The 26,248-nt window shown below is 38.9% G+C and overlaps 1 protein-coding gene across 1 annotated transcript in view; it reads right to left on the bottom strand.

Moving 5' to 3' along the window:
- Positions 1 to 26,248, bottom strand: part of LOC102685597 (plexin-B1) — a 129,280-nt gene that overhangs the window by 92,520 nt on the left and 10,512 nt on the right. The window lies entirely within an intron of this gene.

The raw sequence follows: 26,248 nt of genomic DNA, 5'->3' as shown, positions 1-26,248 counted from the left end.
AACCACTGTCAGGTTAAATAACGTGACTGTCATCTTGCACTGGCACGTTAAAGGCTGGAAAATTACAGGCAATTGTCAAAGCAACCAATTAGAAGTCAATATGCAAACAGGGCTCCAAGACTGAATTTGGAACTCAAATTGGAATGTGGAACAAATGCATTTGTGCATTAATATGAAGGGCTCACAATTATCTAAAAGATAAAGTAAAAGAAGTGTAAGCAAATAAAATCACAAGCTGATACCAACACAATGCCAAAATGCAGTGGTACACCTTAATCATAACTGTGTTTTTGAGTTGATTTGTGAAAAAATATGCTAGTCAATATTTTGTATTAAAACATAAAAATGTTACAAAGAGGAGGCCATTTAGCCCACCCTGTGCAATCAATTACCTAGGAGCTTATTGATCCAAAGATCTCAACCAGCCCTATTTCAAAAGCAGCCAAAGTATCAGATTCAACACGTGGGTGGGCAGTTTGTTCCAGACACCACGCAGCAGCTACATGCGAGATAAACAAGGGCATGGTTCAGCCATGCAGCTCAGCAACCACCTGTGCAAATGAAATAGACACTACAGGATAAACTGGGTAACAGACGACAAAAAATAACATGTGTTTTGGACAAAAAGAGCACTCCAGATTTATGGCAGGTAAACAAAGGTGGTATACTTAAGCTGCAATTACAGATAATGAAATTGCTCAACAATATGGAAAAGGAACACGTTTCATATAAAACAATAACAGATGGATAGAAGCAGTGGCAAATGCTATCAACAGAAATGTAAAACGGTATATAAATATTGGCAATAGGTTTACCCCAAATTATATATACAATATATATATAATAGTTCAGGTGGGTAGCTGCGTCAGCATGCGTAGGCTGCAAAGGAACAAGTAATAGGTTTATTCCATGCTGAAAAAAAGAAGAAAGAGAACACAACGTTTCGGCCGTGGAGCTTTCTTCAGGTGTCAGGTATATATAATATATATATAATTCCACACATTACAGTAGTGATCTATTAGTAGTGATCTAAGACCAGAAGACAACTTTGAAAGCACAGGACAATTTCAAAAGACTTGTTTTCTCTGCTTCTCTGTCCCGACAACACTTTTGTTGTTTTGTCTGTTAACATGAAGTGTTTGTCTGGTGTCATGTTCAGAAACAGATTAATAACAACTACAACACCTTTGTAGGCTTTGTAGTTTAAACGTACAAGCTGCAAAATCAAGCTGAAAGACATGATAAATCCCCCGTGTCTTGACAACTACCTCAACGACCTCAGTTAAGCTGCAGGATTTCACTACACTACTATGCTGACACTATATATATTAACAGTGATAAAATCATCAACCTAAAGTTGAATAAAAAAATAAATATTTTCCTAATAATATGTTGTTATAAGCTTTGTTATATATTTTATGGTTATTGCAGACCATCATATTTTTTATCATTTTCAGTGTATGCCAATCAGTGAAAAGGGGTGTTTTGATGGTATTGCCTTCTGTCAAGTACAGGTACATGCTGGTATTATTTATTAATTTAAAAGAGGCCTATCAAGATGGTAACAGCCTTTACTGCCATGGTAAATCTGACATGAATGAATAACTCCAAAGGAATTTACAGGCGAGTACTTTCATAAAGAATGTGACCTGTTTTTTCACATAAAGTGGTAATAAGTTGCTTGCGTCCTGGGTGAATCCTGGCCAGAAAAAAATCAAAAGCATCATTGAACATCTCATAACCTGAAAAACAACACAAGTTCCCCTTTCCTCCTCCCACAAATTTTGTTTACTTCTCTATTCACATCCTTGTTTTATATAAAGCCTGAAGGCCTTGTTTTGAAGCAAGCCTTTTCTGAGAACTGCATTCCAAATTTCAATAGAAAACAGATCAACAAAACAATTGTGTATCTGAAGGATCTGCACTTACGGTCCAGAGTCACTGAACTCTGAAAGATATTACTGGACCAATTAATTGCTTCATTGGAACAAGTGAATATTTTCGCGATGTATAATAATTGAACATTTTAACCTAACTGTTAAAGCTGAATGCTTGTGGATCTCTCAGACTAGAGTTTCAGTCCCCTGCTGCAGACTGCTAAATCATCCTTTGCTTTTCTAAAGGTCTGATTTAGCACTCTTTGGATCTAACACAGCCTATCTCTAATAATTCTGTTAGTAACCAGTAGCAAGTCACGTTTATAATTCTAAAAAAGTCAGCTGTATAATAACAGGGCATGATTTATGTCACGTGCTCAGACCATACTGTATGAAACTTGCTGACTTTATTTCCTAACCATATTTGACAACAAATAAGTGGCATGTGATTATTTTTTGGAGAAAAAAAAGGAATCGAGCAGCTCCAACTTACACTGAACCGAAGGAACTGATTAGTTCCAACCATTCAAATGCAATCAAGAGTGCAGTGCCCCATTACAACTCTGTATTACACTGAGCCCAATCTAAAACGCAGCGAAGGTCTGAGTGAAACTCCAGAGGCAGGAGTCGAGGAAGCACTTTGATTGGCAAACACGAGAACAGGCCCAGGCAAGACAGTCACACAGAGCTTTTTCCTTTCAGTATCAAATGCTGTCCGTTTTTTTTTAAAGATCCTGATGTGTTGCATCTTGTAATTTCATTTATCCGAGTTAAGTGGAGCAGAGGCACCTTACAAAGCAGAAACAATAATCAGGAAAGGGATGGGCCACTGTAATGGAGCTGCATGCTCAAACCCTTTAAAAAACAAGCATAGGTACGGTCTTATCCCTGATGGCAAATTGATTATTTTTTTTTATAAGGAGTACAAGGGAGTAGATCAGCAGTTACTTCCACAAACGGCAGCCATGAAGCAATTAAACCGATGCAACATTTAAATATTAAATATTATAAATAAGGTAACAGATGAACAAGCTGGTTTGTGGTGAGTGGGCGTCGGAATGCAATTCAGGCAAATTAAAGGCTTTCTTGACAAGAGGTTTAATGCCCACCACAAAGGAAGTTTAAGATTTTGTCAGTCTGATGCGCAAGCACTTTCTTCTGTCTGCATTTGTTGACTCAGGAAGAAGGCTGAGGCAACGTACAAGGCCTACCGCCTCCATGGTCAGAACAAGCATTCCTGCAGATGCACTGAAGAGCCATCATCTCAAAAAAGCCAGAGTGACAAGCTCGGTGTTGCATTGGGTTGAGAATGAACCACAAATTCTCTAGAAATCACAATGTGCAGATGAATCTTTGTTACATTCTTGTTTTTTATACTCCCCTCCCGTGCAGGAGGTTTCATTTTTGGAGGTGGGTGTGTCCCTAAATTGGCTCTCTCTGTGGATTGGCTGAAGAGAGCGGTCCGGTTTTAAAATGCCGGTACGGGACGTCCGGAGAGAGAGGTAGAATAGAGGTGTGGAATAAACTACGGCGAACTTTTGTGAGACTAATGTTGTTTTGGAGTTTTAGTTAAACACAAGATCTGTGGGGTTTGTTTATTTGGCTGTGGTGGGGATTGGGGATTGTTGTGGCTCTTGAGTTTTTTTTGAGGTTTTCCATTACAGCTTAGTTTAGCGCAGTAAGTTAGCCTGCGGAAGATGGCTTGGTATCTGAACACAGCTGACCGTTTCTTTGTATTTTATAGAATTCTTAAGTTGGCTTGAATCAATATGGCAAGTAAATTACCAACAACAACAAAAAAGATTTCACAACAGCGTTGCTTTAAGATGGTTTAATTTTTCGAATTGTATCAGATTTCAATTCTCAAAGAGCTAGGATCTTCCAAAGTCAGGAAATAAAAGCTATGATAAAACAACTAAAATGCCACCAGTGTATTCTGGATATAAATCTCCTTTAAACATTACTTACAAAATTCCAGGGAAAGTGTAGAAAAGCCGACAAAAACACTGGGTTTCATTTTCCCCTGCATTCAGTGTCTAAGCAAAGTATAAGCTGAGCAGCCTCCCATTCAGACTGGTAATTGGCACCTTTGAATTGAGACAACTGCTCCCCATGTTTAGTAGAGAAGTATGGTATTTTGTACGCAGTCAGTTATGACAAAAGCTGATAAAAATGAATTTAAAAGTGAAAATAAAAGACTAAACAGAAGAGACTCCAACCCACTACTCAGCAGGTGGAATGTTTTATCGGTGAAGTTTAAAAAAAGTGTAAAATATCAACTTCAAGAGGTTTACTGTGTTATACAGGAAGGTCTGAGATTTTTTTGGGTGTTTAGATTTCCTGATTGTTGCTAGTGCAGGTCCACGGAAAAAGAGTGCTTTACAGAGGGCGATGGCTATACATCCCACATCTCCTGCATTTTAATTGCTTTGCTGAAGCCAAACTCACACAACAAATACATTTGCAAAATAATTATTTTTTACATTTAATTTGGATAATGACTCGATGAACTCCATACAGGATTTGGCAGACAGAAAAAGAACAAAGGTAAACTCATCGGCAAGTCTGTCTTTTACCCTTCCCTTTTTTTCCCCCGACATCCACATTTACTTATAGTTTATTTTCTTGTTGTTCAGCTTTAAAACTACTACACACATCTAGACAGAACCCAGGGCAATATGGACCACTTGATCTATTCTCCTTAAGCAAATGATTTGCCTTGCCTCCAAGCTCCCTGTGATTACGAAATTGCTATGACTTCTCCCAGAGTTACAAGGGACTGCAGCAGTTGCAATAGCAGTAAAGATTATTCAAGTCCCGTTTTTGTAAACGCAAACACTAAGGAAAAAATCTCCACCAACTCTAACTTGGCGTTTTGTACAAGTAACATCATTTCTTCATGCAAAATGGCATTTTAAAATTAACATTTGTTTCAATTTAAAGCTGTAACGTCTGGTTATCCTTGAACATTGGATAAAAGGTGTAGAGTGCAGTGACTAAGCAACCCACAACACAGCCTTTATCATAATCCTAGCCAGACACTACCATTGTTCAAGATGTTCTCAGTTGCTTTGGTTCTCCTGTTCGAGCCTGTTTGAGGCTGCTGTCAGGTGTTCATTTGAATAAAGCACCTCAGACTCAGGAGACAGACACATTCATCCCATTAACAATAACAATTATACACAATGTATGAATGTGAACTTAACATGGATTGAGAGAAGACCACTCTTCTGCAAACTTGTGTTTGCAGTAATACTTTATTAAAAAAAAATGAATAGTCATCTTTCACGTTTCTATCAATAAGAGAAAAAAAAATGGTCTTCTTCCGTATTTCCCTATTCTTATTAGGCTCCCAAACAGGCAACTAAGCAACTTTCATACTTAGGCAAGTAGTACGTTGGGCTGCCTGGCACACACATTAGAAAACACACTCAAATTTTACTGTTCAGGGTTGCAGGGAAGCTGGACCTTGGCAAGTAACAGGCGTAAGGTAAGGTACACCATGGGTGGGACACCAGTCTGTCGCAGTGCACACACCGACACGCAGACAGGCACACACTCACACAAGGGCCAATCGTCCCAACAATGATGGCAGGAAAAATGCTGCTCATCATTCTAGAGTCAATGCAATTAGAATACAATAGCAGGACCTCCATGTTGCTCTTGCGCATCCTTTATTGCAAAAGGCTTTTGAACAAAAACCTTTTGGGTAATTAATGGAAATGGATTTCCTGATTAAACCACAAGGTCTGCACCTAGACTCCATTTAACCCTCAAACGTCAACTACCGCCATCATAAGAACCACAGCACACAGCAACTGGAAACATTTCACTCAGAGCTGCTTCAGACTTGCACCTCGCACGCTGCACAGACTCTTGCTTTGAAAGGGCAAAAGAGAAGTCTGAAAGCTGAAAAATCCATTTGATTTTACAAGAAAACACTCTAGCCGATAAAGGCGCTTTTACATTTTGTGGCAAGGTCAGGTTATTATTCTTCATATGATGAATGCAAGTTAAAGAGGGAAGCGTTTCGACATCACGAGAGATTAAGGCATCCATTTTGCAAACCTCTGGGAAATCTCTGTGCTGAACTTCATTGTTAACTTAAGACCAGTCTCACAGCACACTTGATGTGAGTGATTTAAATCGCTTGCTGCTTAAGCAAGCCCAGACCTATGGAGCTCAGCATGCCCTTCTTATTTAGCTGGAAAGCACTGAGATCAGGCTCAAGTGATTACTAACAGCGTTATATACCATTTCCAAGCACATACTCAGATCTTATTTCCACCACATCCAGGCCACAACTTTCCTACTCATTGTTTCTTTTTGCCAAGGTATCTTATACCTACAGGGAAGAACATTTAAAGCCTAGTTAATCTATCCCTCTGAAACTGGAAAGTACCTTTGTGCAGAAGTTTCTCCGGCAGCATGTTGAAATTCTTTCAACTATTGCAATTGCACAGCAGCAATTATGAATACCTCCTACTGTATACATCAATAAGAAAAGACACCTTAATCATGGCAATAACTTGCACAGGATAAGATGATGACAAAGAGCAAGTTAGAATAAGTAAAAAGGAAGTTTTAAAACCTTAACAGCAAATCTCAAGAATCAGCTAAAAGATATCTTGCTGCTCCTCTCTTTCTCCATCTATTATACTTGTCATCCTTTGTACTATGGGACACTCCACCAGCAAGCGGATCTGTACCCCAAGTATTACAGTCTTGCAAGCTTAATAGGTCTAAATCACTGATCAACAACACAAAAACTTTGAACACTTAAGTCTAATCATCATGTCATTCATAAAAATCAGAAGATCTTGTGTCTTTGCAGGACCAGGGATAGCAATATCCCCTACTATATACCATAAATGGCATATCAGCAAGTTCCTAAGTGACCTAAGACGCACGCACCTATTCATTCTGTTTTCCTGTTAGACAGGTTTCACTGAGGACCTCTCAACTGATCATGAAATAACTTCACCTGTTCACTTTTTTACACCCATACTGTATCTTTACATCTCAGTTCACAACAATGACTCCTGCACACGGATGGGGAAAACGAGGACAAGCACGCAGGCTCCCTTCACCTGCTCACTCATACAGCCATTCATCTTTTGACACTCGGCACCTTCAGTTCAGGAGAGTTTGTGCCAACTGGAGGAGTGGCACATCTATCACTAACATCTGGGCTCAGATCCCATGGATTCGCAGGAGTCTCTGCTGCACCAAATGCCTAGAAGGCCCTAGTTCAGTCATCTCCGTCCTCACCTTGGTGGTGCTCTATCAGACATGCAGCATGGCTTGGGGAATCCACAATCCTATTGAACTTGAATCTCTGAATCTCTGGATCTGTCTTTTTCACTTTAGAGGACAGATGCACTATCATCACAGTTCTACTGTATGTCCTGCTAAACCTCAATACTGCAGTTCTTCCCTTTATACTATTCATGCCATAGTCTAAATTTCTCAAAAAGTTGTTGTATAACTGTATAATACACAGAACTGTAATTGGCAACGCATGGAAAACATTTTTGGCATTTAGTATTTTAGTCCCTATTTAAGTACATATAATTTCTAAATATTTGGAATATTAAAGACATCACTATGCATTTAGTGAGGCTGGTGTATGGTGGTTGACCCTTGGGGTGATGGTCAGTGAAGTTGTATTATAATTTTTGTATTTCAAAGCTGGATAACCTTAACCTTGTAAAAGAAAAATATTCTATGGCATAAAATTCTGAATGTCACAGAGGGTCGTAAAAACAAACTCTGTTGGAAAACCTTTTTAAATGTAAAACCTGGGCTGTATTGGTTGGTGTCTTGTTTTAGGGCTTAAAAAAACATCACAGTAATGCGTTTCTTATCTGAGAATGTTCTGAATACAAGCTTTCCTTCTGTCATTAAATTGTTATTTCATCTTTCAAGACTAGGGATTACCATTATATATACAAACCACTATCTCAAAAATGTTTTTTTGTTGTTGTCCTAAATTACTATGACAGTGTTTCTTTGGCTAGTATTTACTGTAATTATATAAATTAAAATGACAAGGAGGCGTCTTTTTTTAAGTGGTGATTAAAGGTTTCCAAATATAACTCCAGCATCCTGTCCAAAAGGCAGACGCCACCAACCGACTATTCTCTTAGACCACATCATTATTACTCTATCCTGAACTAAAATACATTTTAAAAATGTTAAGGAAACAAGTCACTAGGGCCACAACAAAGGACATGTAGGTCCTTTTCTTCATTTGTTTGATGTGTTGGGGGTGGAACATTACCCCAGTCCATAATCAATAATGTGTGTACGTATTGTCCCCAGAAGAAATAAAATAGCACAGCAATTGGAGATATTTTTAAAACATAATGCTTAATTCATTAACATAACATGTTAATTACTAACAAGTTATATTCAATAATGTGGAAATGCAGGTGAAACCACTTAAGTGATAAAAATCTCTTTTCGGCAGATCAGTTTCCTCATTTTATCCATTTGAAACACTAAAGATCTACTTATCCAGTTTTCTAAAATTAAACATAATGTATAAAAAAAGACTTCCAATAGATTTGAACGAGGAACACTTTTCAATTAAGCAATGAATTTTTGAATACCTCCGTGAAGAGAACTCTCTGATGCCTTAAGAAGACAGGATGTGTGGTGTGGCTGCATAATCAAGAAATTACAAGTAAAAGACGAAAGAGATAATCCAAAGCACCCAGGGCATGGAAACTGTTGATCTACAAACAAAGACATCTGCTGGCAAGCACACACTTTTTTTTTTTTTTACACACCGTGTGCGTTTCCATTTTCAGCACCACTTTTGTCACTCTGGCACCTTACCCATCCATGGTAAAACACTGCTGCAGGCATGCGGACTATGAAGCTTCCTCCTGAGGGTTATTGGAGCTTCTGCTGCTTTTCATCTGCCCGGGTTAATTAGATGCTTTTTTTACTCTGTGTGTTAAAGGTCAGCCCTATGGCTGTTTGCTCTACTGTCACCCCCTGCCCCTCCACCCGCTCATTATCTGTATTGCCATGCTCCACTAGCACCTCGTCTTGTGTGAGGAAATGGATCTCACCTGAATGAAGACAGACATGGGGTGGGGCAAACACAAACCACTCGACACCCACCTGTCGGGGGAGGGGGGACGAGGTATGAGATTTGCTTGCAGTGATACAGAGATGTCATGAAAACATAAAATAGGACAGCTGAAACCATGAAGGCATGGTTGAAGAACAATCGATAGGAGAGCACATAGCAACATTTATAGGTTGGAAATAATGAACACATTATGATAATCTGGCCAGACCTCACAACGTATAAAATAAGCAGCTTTCCTGCTTCCCAAATGCTGTGTGAATCGTTTTGATGGTTTTGGAGACTTTTTAAATCTTTACCAGAATTCAAATATCAGCAAGACAGAATCTTATTCCACACATGGCTATTGTAATGTTTTAGCAGCAGTCTTATTTCAGTGGAAAGCGTAGGCAAAACTCCTCAAACCTGGCTTCCCTGGTGTCATTTTAACACATCACAGGCAACACAGCCCCCTTCCAGAGTCTGAGTGCCGATGGGAGAAGAGGCACATCCCAAACCAATCGCACCACAAGCCCTCAGAAGCCATAGGTGTAATGGTCGCCGGAAGCTGAGAGGGGCCTGGCCAGCTAATCCCACTCTGCCCTTGGGGTAGATCAGCCAGTTATGTGTTGTTTGTTTTGGGAAAGCCAATAAAAATCATCCAGTGACACGGAGGCAAGCACCTCTACACGTTGAGCCACTCAGGAGGCTCCTGGGCCTGGCCATAACATTTCCAAGAGAAAATACCTCTGAGTAACAAACGGGTACGCATCTGCCCCATACAAAAAGGCAACAGTCCTAGGAAGGTTCTTTTATGGCTTGCACAGTTAATGCAGTGCATTCCAGGACTGTTTTATTTAGATCAATATTAATTGCACAAAAGAAGATGTTCAACTTATTTGCAGTGGATGGTCAGACTCATTCTGTTTCACCATTTGACCTACAGCACTTTGCTTCCTGCAACTCATTTCCTCACATTATTATGTGCTATGTGTATTATATGGCTTCAAGGATTCAAGCACAGTAATGAAACATTACCCATGCTTCTTCCAATTTAAGGTTGCGGGGAACCCAGAGCCTATCCCAGCAATCAACAGGTGGAAGACAGGATACAGCCTGGATGGGTCCGTTGAGGGGCAGACACACAGACACACACTCACACCAGGGCCAATTTTCTTAAGCCAATGATCCTACTAGTATGTCTTTGGACTTTAGAAGGAAACCTACACAAACAAAGAGAAAATAAAAACTCCACAAGAGGTCTGGAATTGAACCCAGAGCCCCCACACAGCGAGGCAGCTATACAAACCACTGTGCCATCCTTAATGAAACAAACCAAGATAATAAGCAATGTAAAAAAAAAAGAAAATGAAGCTGCATTTAACTGCGATAAAAAGTTGTTGGAGTTTATGTAGTTTTTTTGTAATTCTGTCCGTCTCCATTTTGAATCCCCCTGGCCTGGACACCAGTGTTTAGTGCCAAAAGACAAAGTGACAGCTTTAGCATACCTTTTCTCACAATAATCCTCTACACATTTGGGTTAAGTGCTCCAGAGCAGCAAAAAAACTCTCAATGACCATACAGAAGTGAAGGAGAAGGGTACTGCATCACTAAGGTAACTCACTACATACTTAGGCATATCAAAGCTGGGGAATAGTGAGAGAACGAGATAAGATAGATAAGATCACTTTAGAAGCCATATACAATTTCTTGCATTAGGAATTTGTCTTTTCGCATATCCCAGCTTGCTCTCCATGAGACACAAAGACACACAAACAGGGAGAGAAGCCTGGGGTCAGAGTGCAGGGTCAGCCATTGTACAGTGCCCCTGGAGCAGCTAGGGTTAAGGGCCTTGCTCAGGGGCCCAATGGAGTAGGATTCCTCTGCTGGCGGCGGGATTTGAACTGGCAACCTTCCAGCCACAGGTGCAGATCTTTGCCACAGATCCACCACTCTGCCCCAAATAAATTAAGGTAAAAAAAAAATGCTCAGCTCAAATAGAAAGTGTTTTGGTTCGGACAAAAAACCTAAGCTGTTTAGTTTCCAGGCTTAACTATCGACATAGATCATTCTTCTTTGAAAGGAAGATTCATGGAAACAGGGCGTCTCGTGTGTAGCACTTTGAAACGTTGTAAAGACATGAATCCTCAAGCTGTAATTCCACTTTGTCACCTTTGGTCAGGCCTCTTACTTCACAAAACGTTCAGTAAAACACACCTGAGGCTGGTTGGGTTACCAAAGAAGACTCTTATATATCACATTGGCATGTTTATACTAGAAGCCTTCAAGATTTGCTGCTCTTAGTTTTGCCTCAGAGGGCAGGTTGATGAATAACACCATAATATGAAACATTTATTGATAAGCAGCACTCATACTGATGAGGACTCAAACTATTTAGATATTTTCTTTCCTATGGTATCAATACTATGTCACTATGACTAACATATTTAAATTACTTTCAATATCTCTGACTCTCATGAGTGAGTCAACAGTATGGACTAAAACACCTTATGCTTCTACATCACTGTACATAGTTACTACATAGCTGAAAATTTCATTGTACTGGATGTAACGAAACACATTTTTAAATGAAAATATGAATGCAGATTCTGGAGGTGAAAATTGATAATTATAGAGTGTCTGGGGGCAGATGTTTTGAAGAGGAGTCTTAGTTGAAGGGTTGAAAAGGGTTCCTCTGGATGACTTCCACTGTAACGGTTGTGTGGCCAGGCTGTTATAAAAGCCTACTCCTTACACATTATTATAACACCAAAATAATGTTCTTCTCCATTTGGTTTCCATATTCCCACAATCTGTTTCCCATTAAAACAAGATGTTCTGCTGCGACTACCGAAGAACAGCTCCACATGTCTCCAGCTCCACCCACAGCTGCAGAAACCCAGAGAAAATGAAGATCCTAGACTGTGGAACCTGGATGGGTGGCAAACACTAGCCTTAACTTCCAAAGTTTTAATCAAAACCATCCACATCACACACACACAGACAGATGGGCTTTTAAACAAGTACAGGTTCACGTAACTAATACATCTGCTTTTATTTTATTATAATTTGAGGACTACACTGACAGGAAAATCCCATTATGGAACGCTGCAATAGACCGATAGTTAAACTGGCAGGAAAATTTAACTTGAGGTCTTCACTGCTCTCACCATTATCATTCACAGCTCTTTCAGACAGCAGGTTCAATTCACATTCCTGTTCTGACAGCAAAGCTGGTTCTCAACTCAGATTCTGTTTTGGGTTTCAAGGAAAATGAAAATTTCACTGTTCTGAAGAGCTATTCTACATTTCTATTTCAGGATCCATTTTGCTTTGGAAAGATTTAAGGTTCTCTTCTATCTTTAGCTCTTCCTTAAACATGTCTTTATATCATAGCACTTGATTTAGGCGGTATATGGATTGCATATGTAGAGTGAATGGCAAATTGTGACCTCTTATTCATTGCCCTACTTAAAGATATTTCATTTGACTGTATTTGACATCTGATTAAAGCCTCCATTTTCGTATTATGTACAGGACAGGAGCTGTATTCCCACAAATGTTAGGTATCAAATATGACAACTGAATGAAGTGCCACAAATTGCTGGTTGGGGCGCCAGTAGCTCCTTGGATAAAGTTTGACTGGAATACTGACCATCTTTTACTAATTATATCTTAGCATTCATGTATTGGGATTATTCAGAAAATCTTGAAGGTTTTGTTTCTGGGAGGTTTGAACACTTCTATGTAGCCTGCTCACTATGTATTTAAGGAAGACTTTGTTGTATAGACATATATGTATCCACAGAGCACTTGATGTGCTTTAGAGTGACCCATGGCAGTATGACAGGCATGCTGAGGGTTAAGTTGAGCTTAACAAGGATTCTCGTGAAAGATTTCCTTTTAACTGCTAACCATAGAATTGGAACAAACAACTTCCCTGGCATCAGAAGCCAAGATCCCTTATTTAATTACAAAGTTCAGTAAAAAGGCATTCCAATATTTTTCCGTTTGATTTAACACTGAGTATATTCAGCCTGGAAACCGGGAATTAGTCGGCTGTCAAAGTTACAAAAAAACATCCTTTATTGGTCTGTGAGAAACAGCCCCCAGCATGCAAGGTAATTGAAGCTGCTGTTCTCTTTCAATAAAGTCATCTTGAACACTTCTGCGAGAAGAAATGTTCATCTTGCATGTCTCCCCACCTTATCAAAGTCAGGCAAAACTTCGGAGCAGCAGAATTTTATTTGCTGTATTTTATCAGAGGAGCGAAAACCTTTCTTCTGTGATCTAAAGTCATACAAGCATGTTTCCTGTGTGGTGCCTGATTTGCTGTTCACACATATAACTTGAACAAAATTAACCTGATAATTATACTAGTGATCGCAGTTTCAAAAGAACAAGGAAAGAATAAAGGTTAATCCTGGGGCCTGAATTATCTCAGGGAAAATGATAAATCCCCCCCATTGTATATGAATTCAGGTTTTGCCATCTATAGCTCCTTGTTATGAGCCACCACACGGTGTTAGACGTTTCCCACCCATAACTTTTTTTGACGCGAATCTGCATTTGAAGTTAAAATACAAAACAACTTGCTGTTCTGCTTCACTGATGCAATTTATAGTAAACCAATCAAACTGCTGGGCAAATGATTTTGACTGAACTATAAACATGAAACGTGTACAGTACATTGATATGTCTGGGAAGAATGAAATTTGCAGTCCTCTACAGCCAGATTACAGCCTCCTCACCCGGGGTGTTATAAAAATAAAAAAAAACACAGCTTGCAGTCTGACATAGCTGTATTGGATAAGCCATTTGCTTCTTAAGAATCCTGAGGAACTGAATGTACCCGACCCCTCATTGTCTCTGCAGGGTTAAGATTGCCTAATACTGCCTCTGGGGTTGACACCTGGAAACAAGCCTTGGCCTATTTTATTATCTTAAGTAATCAATACTGCACTAAACAGTACAGGGTACAGGCACTGGAGAGAGAGCTGGATAACAGCATAGATTTGCTTTTCCAATCAGGGACGTTTCTGTTGAGATTTCAACTAATCACCCAATGTATGTGGTCAATAAATGAAGTGGATTTACAACCCACTTCAATGCAAAGTAAGAGGTCCTTCTGACAACAGACAATTACAAAAAATACAGAGCAATTTTGACAGCTTTTATACTCCAGAGAAAGGATGCTCCTAATTTTCTGAACAAGAAAATGTGTAAACACAAATTCAACAACTTCAACACAAAAGAGTAAGAGAGATGGCGTGAATATTTCATTGCTGGGTTTGGGATTTTAGTGCGGGAATTTATCTGCAGGTCACAAAAGTGGCACAGAATTTACAATAAGACAAAATGTGTTGTCCAAATCCTGTCCACACAGTACAGACCACTGCCTTTGTCTTCACATTGGGACATACATTTCTAAATAAAAAAACAGAACAGCCACTTTTTTCAAGCTGGAAACAACACCAGATAATCAAGCCACCTTACTCACTAAGCCAAACTGAGAGAGATAAAGATACACTTTCTTCCAGGACTAAAGGACTACATTTCCACTTTAAACATTTTTTCCCGACTTCTTAATCAGACTTAAACAAAAAATTATACTTTTTCCTCTTTACACTTTTAAGCATGAAATTAATCTCTGCTTGTTTTTTTTCCTTCCATACTGCAAATAGACATACTCTACAGAAAAGAAGTACACATACACAACAATATCTTCGACATCAGTGATAAGAGGTGTATGAAGAGAGATAAGCTATTCTACTTAGATTTGCATGTTAACCGACTTTCACGTCAAACCAAAAATGGTACAGTGCATAAGTACAGTGTGGGCTTGGATCGGACAGATAACACCCAAACCAGCAGACATAGGTTAAAATCACAGGAAGTGCAACAGTGTGCCAATCTAACAATCTGTCTCTTCCCTCCAGATGCTTTCTCTCTAACCCAACTGTAGCCACACTTAACCAGATATCCACTGAAGTCTGTCACCTCTTGTCAACCTTCTGTTGATGAACCTTCACTGTAGGTGAGGCCTTTTAACATGACTGATAGCAAGTTTTTAGTAAATAATGGCTGTTTTCCCCCAGTTCCAAATATTTAAAGCATAAAAATGGGATGACCTGTAAAATAACCAGTCAAGAGAGATGAGACAGCTTAATGAATGTATTCAGTCTGGAAACCAGGAATTTCCGGTATGGAAATCTATAAACCGATAGTGCTTTTCGGAGTTAAATATGTAGAACACACAGTAATTGAGTATTGTAATTCCTTTTAATTGCAAGTCTAAAATGACAGTTCTACAGGGTTTTTTTTTTAAATCCGCTCTTTTAAAATGCTTAAGGTTAACCCCTAAATAATAATGTCATCAACCCACAAAACTTCTTAACCTCAATGCAAGATAAAAATGGATTGGTTCTGCACAGTCTGCATTTAACTGTTCTATACATAACCTGAGGAATTTAACATCGGCTTCATCCATGTGTGGCGTCTGTGTGGGTTTTGGAGTACTCTTCTGCAACTTGATTTTTCATCATCTGTATCTCATTAAGCACTGCTACACTCACTGCAAATCACATATTGAGGGATTTTCAACTGTAATTTTCTAACTAATTCCAAAAGTGCAAACATTTAACTTGGAGAAAAGTACATCCACATTCCAGGGCACATTTTCTGTTCCTAAACTATCTGCTGTAAAAAATGTGAAGACTTTGCATTCACATAGCTGCTGGGCACACACAATTCTAATCGAAGGCAAAACTAAGAAATAGTAAGGAGAAAGAGAATTGTTTTTCTTTAATCAACAAAGAAAAGAGGAGGAAGAGGGGAACATTGCAAAAGGGTGGTAAAGTAAGGTCACTTTTAAAAGATTGCTCCAAGTACTTGTTTATGACTCACCCAAAGTTCAGATCAAATTCACTGTCCAAACCACATACTTCTATCTCTGACCAGACAGTAAATTATCTCCAATTCTTCAATGTCATCATCATGTAGCAGAAGGGTAACAGCTAAATTCAGCCTCGATAACTATCTGGTACAAGCTGCTTTGACTTCATTTCTTGTGGGGAAGTATTATGTTTAACTAGACATTGGCCAAGCCTTGAGAAATGTCTATATTCCTGACTCTTAGAATGTAATGCAGGATAAGTCATTAGTAAAATGAAAATGGCAACTTTGAATCGAAGGAATGTTTTTATGATTTTTTGAAAAAACAAATTCTCAAGCAGATATTTTGTTTCCACAGTATTTGCTTCACTGCTTAGTTATCCTACAACACAGGCTCAAGCAAAAGCCTTCACTTTGCAGTACTGACTCCAGCCCTATTAAAATGCAGGCCAAAATAATGCAATTACCCATTTATGTTCCAGTGCACTTCTGCACCCTTAAGATGATGAATTCATGTATTCTCAATGCCCTCCTACATCAGACTTCAGGATACACAGAGCCAAGCCAATACATACTGATGTCGTTGCATATGCTTTCCTCTGTGCTTGGTGATTTGTCCCAGTTGGATCATACTGCTACATCGGGCCTGCCAATATGCCAAGGACATGTATCAAATGTGACCTGCAGGCTGTGCATCTTTAATCCTCTCCGGACTTTGCACTTAGAAAAACACGAAATAGAGTAGTTGTAGATTAAACCCTGAACTTAAACCAGGGGAAGAGAAAAGGTGCCTATTTTGGGTAGCATGTTGTCCTTTTCAGTTCTCAGCTTTTATTGGACTTTATTCAGTTCAGCTTCACAAGCTATGATAATGTCAGACAGCAAACCTCATCTATAGCAGCTCCATAAACTATATTCAAACCAAAGATACAAACTACTGTTGAATAATTCCATTACCTGGACTGAAATACCCCCAAATCAAAAAAATGGGTGTTAACACATAGTGGATGAATGCACATGATTATTTTGTGACATAACTGAAGTGATTGGAATAAAAAGTACAGAGGCAACAATAAGTGGTACATCTGAAAATTAGTACAAGGAGTGAGAAATGGAAGGTGAGAAAATGCAAGGCAGGAGTTTCCAGCTCCAGCCCTGGAGGGATTACATTCCTGCAGGTTTTAATGGTGCGTTTTAATTTTTTGAAGAGCTTGTAAAATCTGGTCAAGTGTTCCAATTAAGGCAATAATTAGCTGGAATGAAAAAACCACAGCATGGCAGCTTTCAAGACTGGTAGTTTGGTGCACAGTTTAAGAAAACTAATTTAAAAAGCTATTGTCTCTTGAATAAAGGTTTGAAACACAAAATTCAAAAGCGCAGCTGGCCAATGGGGGTGGCACTGGGGCATCGTGGTTAACTTTGCCGTCACACAGGGCAGCGACCTGGGTTCCATTCTAGAGCTGTGTGGAGTTTGTATGTCCTCTCTGTGTTCACGTAGGTTTTGATGGAGTGCTCTGTATTCCTCCCACAGTCTAAAGACATACTGGCAGGGTAATCGGCTTCTGGGAAAACTGGCCCTGGTATGAGTGTGTGTATATCTGCCCTGCAGAGGACTTGCGTCCCTGCCGGGTCATACCCTGCCAAGCTTATATTGCTGGGATATTTTGTTATGTTTTCATAACTTGATGGTTTTTTTAAAAAATGTAGATCTTTTTCTAACACCGCAAAAAACGGTTTTGTTTTGTTAACTGATCTGTTACCAAAACAGCACTGACCGGTTAAAAAAAGACTCCAGAATTATAGATCTACAGAGGCTTCAAATAAGTAAGCATTCCTATGGTTGATTACTGCAATAATGCAATTAATGATTTCAATAACATTTTATCTGTTGAGCTCTGTTGAAAATGTATCATTCTTGATTATATTACAGTTATTATCCTCCTTACAATTTGAGATGGTAAAGAAACTGAAATATACTGAAGGGACCTTCCATCTGGAATGAGCAATATGATTATTGCTAAAAAGTTGAGTCTGTTCCAAATTGTATTTATGACATATCTGGGGAAGTATTTAGCATCCTCCACATAGGAAAGATAAACTATTATACTGAATTTCTAGAAAAACACACAACACTTACTAATTACTGTATGTTAGTTAAATATTAACTTTTAAATACACAAGGAAACAACTTCTGAAAGTTTTATATCCTATTTATATTCTAGCCCTTATAGAATCTTACTTTGGAGACACAGTAAATTAACATGTCAACATACATTTCATTAATTCTCTATTTTAACCCTCATGTCAATAGGGTTTTGTTTCAACACTACCCGTGCTGGTGTTAAATCAAATTACCAACTCAGGAAAAATAAAACTAACATTTGGGACTTATGTTTTATTAAAGAAAAGAAATTCATAATAATATTTGCCACAGCATTCTTTGAGAAACATGGAAAGTGTTTATTCAAGTATCACTAGAAAAAACACTGCCACTATTCATTTGTTTATATTCTGCCTTGCATAAAGCTCTTGCTGACAATCTGAACCATATTACAAGAAAAAAGGAATATGTTTGTAATTCAGAGTTAATTTGATTTGTTCTGCTCTATGGATTTTTAAAAATACTCTTTTGCTGATTATGTATTTTCAGGTTCTTCTGTTCTTTTCTGCTCTTCTTATTTTTCTAACATAAGTGTTTTTATACAGTAAATATTTCCCTAGATGTAGTCTGGTACACTTTCCATGCTATAATCCAACTTTGAACAGCAAATTCAACATAAAATCAAGATTAAAACCCTTTTTGACAAAGTCTTGCCACAGCAGACAAGCATGGGTTATGAGGGGCCTGATCCAAATGTTAAAATAAACAGGCAAAACCGAGAGATTTTTCTCCCTGCTGAAATCACTGCCAATGTCAGAAAACTTCAAAACATAACATTTAAACGCATGCACATGAGGCAAGAGACTATGAAAGTGTAAGATTATCTCCATTGTACCTTCTTAGTTCACTAAGATTGGCAAAAAAAAATCAGTGAACACTTGCTTGACAGTAACATGACAGCGTCACTTGACATTTTTACGGAAGGAATTTTAATGACCGTGTTTCAGATACTTTACATTTCTCAGCTGCAATCTACAGTGGTCTTGCAGTGGACATGCTTTTTACCAACAAAGCATCTTGTGTTTATCTGGTGCTTCCCCATGAGCATATCCTTGTCATAACCCACCACAGAGCTCAAATGCACAAAAAAAAGACTTAAAAGACTAAACAACACATGAACTTTGAACAGCCCATTAAGTACCACATCATATCACCTCTCCTTTCCTGTTCTTATTTTATTTTGAGTGCCTTTGTCTTGTTTCTCTCCTGTTGTTTTAGGATAGATGTATCTGACAATGAAAATCTATGTTTTCCAGGGTTAATCAGGAAATGTAGTGGTGAAGTAAAATTGTGTATTCCCCAACACCAGTAATGTTTGGAGTTTTGCCCAAGACCAGCAGACTAACAAAATTACAGACTAATATCCTAGCTCTTACCACCTTGCACCATCATGGCCCCACACATACAAACTAAATTAATCTTTTATGCTATTCAAAACTGGAGAAAGCAAAATACACTCTCAGGAGTTCCAGGGAAAAGTTCCTCAAGACACGACAGCCTCTTACACCTGTCAATCCACTTAAACTGACTGCGGTCTCATAGCTACATAAGGTATCGCAACGGGTATTGCTATAAATAAAAAGCGTATTTCTTCCCACACACTTTTTTCCTAATCTGCTGTGTGTTTGACACGCATTGCGTTGCAGTTTATGTACCAAAAAATCAAAAAAGATGCATCGGGAACATTTGGTGAAAGGAACAAACTTAATGATTTACTTGTATGGCTCCATGTGTCTGGAACCATTGTGAACTTCCTGTGCTGGAAATATCCATGTTGGAAACACTTTTATCACCGGGTTTTACAGAGCGCAAAAATGGAGACTTGCGTAAAAATAGATTATACAAGGGGTAATGAAAATATTACTGCAATGTAACACATGAAAATTAAGAGCAACTAGTCCAATTTAACGAACTGTTCCCTTTCACATAGAAAAAAAAAACACTGATTTACTAAACAGTTTTAAACTTAATGCAACATTTCATAGCAAATTAATAAAAACATTCCGTGCACTGTGATGAAAAAAGATTTCTTCCACAAACATGGGATAATAAGCCGGAAAATACAGTTAACAAGCCTTCGGTACTACATTCATGCCTTATCACACATTTTCAGGGTCATGAAGGACATGTTGTTTCTCACTATAACTTCCCCCACACATCACCTGTTACTAAGAGGCAGCAGGAGCAGAAGTAGAATCTTTATGTCTTGTTTAGGCGAGGAAAAAGGGGTATCTCACTTTCCCCTTTTAGGGGTCCCCTCCGCCCAGCTGGAGTGAAACACAGGCACTGTTCATCTCTCCAGATTAACGCTGCCCGGGTATGTGGGTGGAAAAGCTTATTCTTGGTAAGCAAAACACTTGAGCCCGCCGTTAATAAAAAGGGTTATTTATGAAGCTGTTCAGGTTGGCAAACACACAGAGCTGCAGTTTATCATTTCAGCCTCCTTAACAGGCGAACATGCCAGCTTCAACTTCCAAATGCCAGGAGACCGAACATGCTGAGAGACAAGGAAAGGGACAGAGCTCTAGGTGTTAGGGGAAGCTGTCAAAGTCTGAGCAATTCTTCAACAGCAAGGGGTCCTCCCCAAGGCATTTACTAGGTAAACCTTAGCAAAAGATCAATGAGCATTTAAAACTAGTCCATGAATATGCTTTATTTTTGTTGGTTAAAAGAATTTACAAGGAATTCTTGCATGTATTTTAATAAGAATCACTAAAGATATGCTAATGCTTTCAGAAAACATATAGCCTGACTATTAAACTAGGGTATATATGCTGGTTTTTGTTCCAGACAGGCTCTATACTTAATGAATATTTAATTAATCAAAACGGGTTGACTGGACCTTTTGCAAGTTTTTTTTTTTAATTTAAAAATGTAAGAGTTTGGAAATTATTAATGAAATACAATAGTCATAAGGCAACCTCCATCATGTTTAGGACCTGGAAACAACTGGAGAGTTTAAATTCATCGGATTATGATGTCAGTTAAGGGCTCAATTGCTTAACTAATAAATCAGCTGGAATGAACATGGGCAGGTGTGTGGGTCATCAGGACCAGTGCCGGGAAGTCCAGCAATGCAGAGATATTACCAGGCACATGTTTGTTTATATCCATAACAGATTCTGGTTTTCTAATATACATACGTGGAGTGGATGGGCACATTCAGCACAATTGCTTTGATTCACAGATGACATTAAACCAGGAATGTTATATCAACATTTTGGCAGCAGCAAAGGAAATCCAAAAGCTTTAGGAACGGATCCCAGGAGTGGGCTAAGCTATGGAGATTTTTTTTTTCTTAACACAAATAAGCAGTCAACAAGAATGTACAGTCTAAATATCAAATGGGTGGTATGAAAGCAGGGTAGAAGTGTTTTTGTTTTGGCTCAAAGTCCTCTTCCAAATCTGTGAAAACAACCTAAACAGCCAACACAAACCTCCAATACACTGTAAAATGGTACAAGGCAGGTTAAGGTAAAAGTATAAAGCTCTGACAAATATGGGACATCCAGATCACGACGTCAAAAGCCAATTCTTACCAGGGCATCAAGTCAATGAGTAGATGGCAATATATAAAAGAACTAAAAAGTGTGACCCACTTTGATGGTAAGCAAATTGAACTAACTGGACTTTAGTCAGATCTGTTATTAGAAATGAAAGGCAGCAGAAGTTCCAAACCAATGCCCCAGTATGGGCAGGGGGCACTGTGATGTAGGAGGTGCTATCCTTCAGATGTTAAACAGAAGTCCTCACTGCTTTGTCATTAAAGATCCCCTGGCATGGTTCATAAGAACAAGGGGTATCAACCTGCATTTCATGGTCAAATGCCACCTTTGTCCTGCATGATCTAGCCTACGAATATTTACCTATTAATGCACTTGATGAGCTCATTTCTCACTTCTGCAGTTGTGCATGAGGTGGGCCTCTTCCTTAATGTAAAGTACCCTGGGATCCTTGAAGATCAAAAGCTCTATACAAACGCAAGGGATCATTCCTTTTCATTATTAAAGCAAAGAGGGCTGTGGTAAGATTATAACTGGGGGAAAATTAAGCTTTATGATTGCCACACATCAAGTGGCACATTGTTTGCCAGTGTTTTATAAATGTATTAAAGAAACAATGTTATGCAGATTCACCAAAACCAAACTTGATTATCTCTCTTAGCTACTATGTAATTAGCACTTAGGATATAAGTTTATCATAAGGATCCCCAGCTGTTACCATTCATTTACCCAAACATTATAGCTCCAAAAGCAGACTACGAAGTGGTTTTTCTATAATGGAATTTTAACAAATCGATTCAAAACGCAGTTAAACAAAACTTGACTTTAATTCTACAAAGTCAGATGGAGTGGAAAAGCCCAAATAAAACCCTGCCATTTTTCCAAGCATCTAAAAATATGTACTATATTTATATAAAATCTGTTTTAGGATTAGGAGAATCTAAAAAAGAATGCATGAAAATAATAAACTGCGTGAGAGTACAAATTAATTCAAATTTGTTGAGCAAACATTTGGCGTGGCTGAGACAAATACACCCTCCCTTGGCCCCCAACCCCTACCTAAAAAACCTTTTCCCATCTACCATTCACTTTCAGTGCCATAGCAACCCTCTCTCCCAAGAAGAAACACTTCCCCCTTGTTTCAGGGTGAGTGCCCTGCCTGGCTTTAGAAACTCGGGAAGCCATTTCTAAAACCAAAGAAGCCACTTGAGAGATTCCAGGCTTCAACTTAGCAACAGCTAGGTGTCTCAGCCAACTAAAAACCTTAGCAAAACTGCTATTCCCTGACCTCTAAGAACTGCTCATCTTCCTTTCTAACAGAACAGACATGACATTCATGAAACAGCGACCCAAATCTTAAAGCCATTTGAGTTAACATACCTCAGTGGTACACACATCTACAAACGTCAGGGACATCCCCCATACAAACAAGTCCGTCACAGTGGGGTAAATCGGTTAATTTCTTTTAGAAATGCTTTACCACTTTCAACCATGCTGACGCACCCATACCCCTGAAACACAGAACTGACACTCTTCCAAAAAGATCAAGGACAAAAACAAACATGTGAAGAGGAAATAAAAGTACACAAAATATGCCCCCTGCCAAATTTCGAAACCTCTAGTTCAAGTTTCCTTAAGTTCAAGTACCCTTTTTGGCCTGGAAACTGGAGCTGCCCCCAGTGCAAGAATGCATCGTGCGGCAACAGCTGTTCTTTGATTGAATGATGGGATAGCACTCAGAATATTTCCATCTCATTCCCTTCATCCCCCTCGCCCCCTGACTCCAACCTCCCCCCATCCCCTCTCTCTCGTTCACCCGCCTATTCACCCTCATATCTAACAAAAGGAACAAAAGAGGCTTGGCTTCTTTTTTTTCTCCCCTCACTGAGGGGGCTCAGCCTCAAGAATAGCAGACAGGAACACCACACAGAATGCTTTCAGCAGAGCATGGGCTGCAAAGACATTGTCCCAGTGTGCACACGGGAGCTGCATCACACACCCACACTTAAATTTATAATCTCGTACTGTATGACACTAATTGCCCTACCGCCAAACAAGACACTTCCGTCTCAAAGACTGTTAAGCTATAAAACAGTATTACAATATTCCCATGCCCTTTGTGTGCAAAGAACCAAACAACTCATGTTTATTTACTCTCAGTTTAGTTTCCTTATTTTTGGGTAAGGTCTGCCTTTCTTCAACATGTCGGGTGATACTATCTGCTTATAAAAGGTTAGAAATTATACCGCCCTATATTGCCTTCTCCGAGGACCAGTGATAAATGACTGAAGTTGAAAATACTTCCTTTAAGAAACAAGGCAGCACCAAGCAAGCTTTGTGTAAGCCACTTGTTGACACCATTTACTCACAAACACCACTACATGAAAGCTTAAAGAAGTGTCTCATAACAATGGTTAAACCAACAGAAAAAGGAGGCCTGGAACTGTGGGCCTGCAGGATTGTATGGGCCTTTGTATTCAGCCATTTGTTGTTTTTTATTCACTTTAGGCTGTGACAAAAGAGAATCCTCCTCCCCTTACATTTTTCCCCCTCCACCATCCCCCTAAAATCAGTTGTTTCATTTATATATCCACCTTCATGTCGGTCATGATGCCTTGTGGTTAAATGCCACAGATCTCACAAGAGGACAGGAGAGCTGTTCGCTCACAAGTTGGGTATGTTGCACCTCTCCAGTTCGCTGAGCTCTGGCTCTGTGCAGGGAGATGCAGAGCCACATTTCACTTAGAAGGGACAACACAACAGTTTAACATCTGTCATGTCAGTAAGGTGAGAATTGAACTCCATGTCCCCTTTAGAGTCCAAAAGCTGACATGCTCTCCTTTGTACTGCAAGGCAAGTGCCCAGCCTCTAAAAATACAACAAAACGAGAGACTTTTGGATCAGTTTCTTGGAAACGTAGCCCCATGGGAAATATGAGAAGAAATGAACAGGTGGATTCATTGTTAGATTTATGTTAAAGTGAAACAGCCACTTGTAGAAACTCTCTCAGATCTCTGGTAAAAGATAGCAGCCCCATCCATCTCAAAACACTCATTCATTAACCTATATACTAATAAAACAAAGCAGATAGGAAATGTTTCGCCAATCTTCTTTAGCAGTGCTGCCAAACTGAATTTTCAGATTTTTCTTCAAAACTAGAAAATTACTGGTTACTTCAATGAGAACCAAAGTAATTTTAAAGCCATACACAGATAATTATTTTAAGCATCTGAGGTTTTATGTTCACAGCCACTTAAAGCACCTTCGTTTCTAGTCTAAACCTTCATTTAGCTTAATTCAGCTCTTCTCTAAACAGTGATTTTATACTGTGAAACCACCACTCCAGCAGCCTTACATTGTAGATAAAAAATGTATTGTAAGCAGGCTAAGCATATCGGGAGCTTTTTCAAGAAAAAAAAGAATGTAAGGAACAGGAAAGGAACAGGTTTCATAATTGAAACTTTTTTGGCAGTCTTACATAGAGTAAATGTAGTTTCGCTTGAGTATTGGACACATATGAAATTATTCAAGTAGGTATGAAAAGAGGTAACAGCAACTCAACTGAATATTGCAAATTCCCAAGTGAGTCTTTTAACAACACAGACTAAAACTAGATTTCCATCCCATACAAGGTTTGCACCTGGTTCTTGCTATGTAATAAAATTACATTTTAAAATGTCTCAGAATATTTTCTAGATTCATCTTTAATAAGAGCACATTCCCCCAGAGGGAATATATAATTTTGTAATGTGAGGAGTTTGCAGCATAGTTGCAAAAAACACTATATGAATAGGCCCCCTCTATCTTTACTTCCAGAGCTCTTCAACTGAAAACTGGAGAGAAGTATATTATATCCCAGTAGGAATCTGTACTGCAGCATTTATTGTTTTGAGGTGTTGAATCACAAAAAGCCATCCAGCTGATGAATGACCCAGCGGCGCATACAGTCATTAAAAGCTTTGAAGTACATGTTCATTAGATCTAGCCAAGCTGCTGAAAATCCTTTTGTTTTTTTCTGAAAATTAAATTAGATTCCGGAGGCATTAACCCAGCAAATTTAAAATAAAGTTATCATGTGGCCAGGCAATGTAGTCAGACAGGGATAAACATAACATATGACCCACTAACATGAGAATGACTGGCCTGTACTTTATTTTTACACTGCAATCCCCAAAAAGCAGCAAAAGAGCTACACTGAACCAGTTAGAGGGCTGACTCAGCTTTCATTAATGCAGTTTGTATAAAACACAAGTTTAGGGGAAAGTCAGGTTCTGATCTTGCCCATTCACACCCTCTCGTGTATAAATCTCTCTTTCTGAGTAAATATTTTGTAAACATACTATATATAGTTATACTAAATATACTAAACATAGTTTGGTTAGAACCCACTACACATCTTTATCCAATCCCTTGCACCACTTGGTCTCTTCCTTCACTCTTGCAGTATCTACCTGACTCATTCCCATGAAGGAAAAGACGGGTCCTGTCAGCCTTCTTCCTACAGCTAAGCTCCTGTTTCCTTAGCCTCAGGCCAGTAACACCACAAAATCTCACTACTCTCCATAACCCACGGGTTAGGATTTGAACTACTCAAATAAAGGACTAATGCTGTAGGGACCTTAACAACAAAACTGGATGGTGGAAGGCGAGGAGCTGAACCTTCAGCTGACTCCTGCTAAAGAGGTGGCTTATATTGGATGGGTTATTATATCCAGGCTTCCCAAAACTAAAT

Source organism: Lepisosteus oculatus, chromosome 4 (assembly GCF_040954835.1).
Source record: "Lepisosteus oculatus isolate fLepOcu1 chromosome 4, fLepOcu1.hap2, whole genome shotgun sequence".
NCBI lineage: Eukaryota > Metazoa > Chordata > Actinopteri > Semionotiformes > Lepisosteidae > Lepisosteus > Lepisosteus oculatus.
The sequence above is the reverse complement of the archived record's forward strand: the minus strand, read 5'-3'. Positions and strand labels throughout refer to the sequence as shown.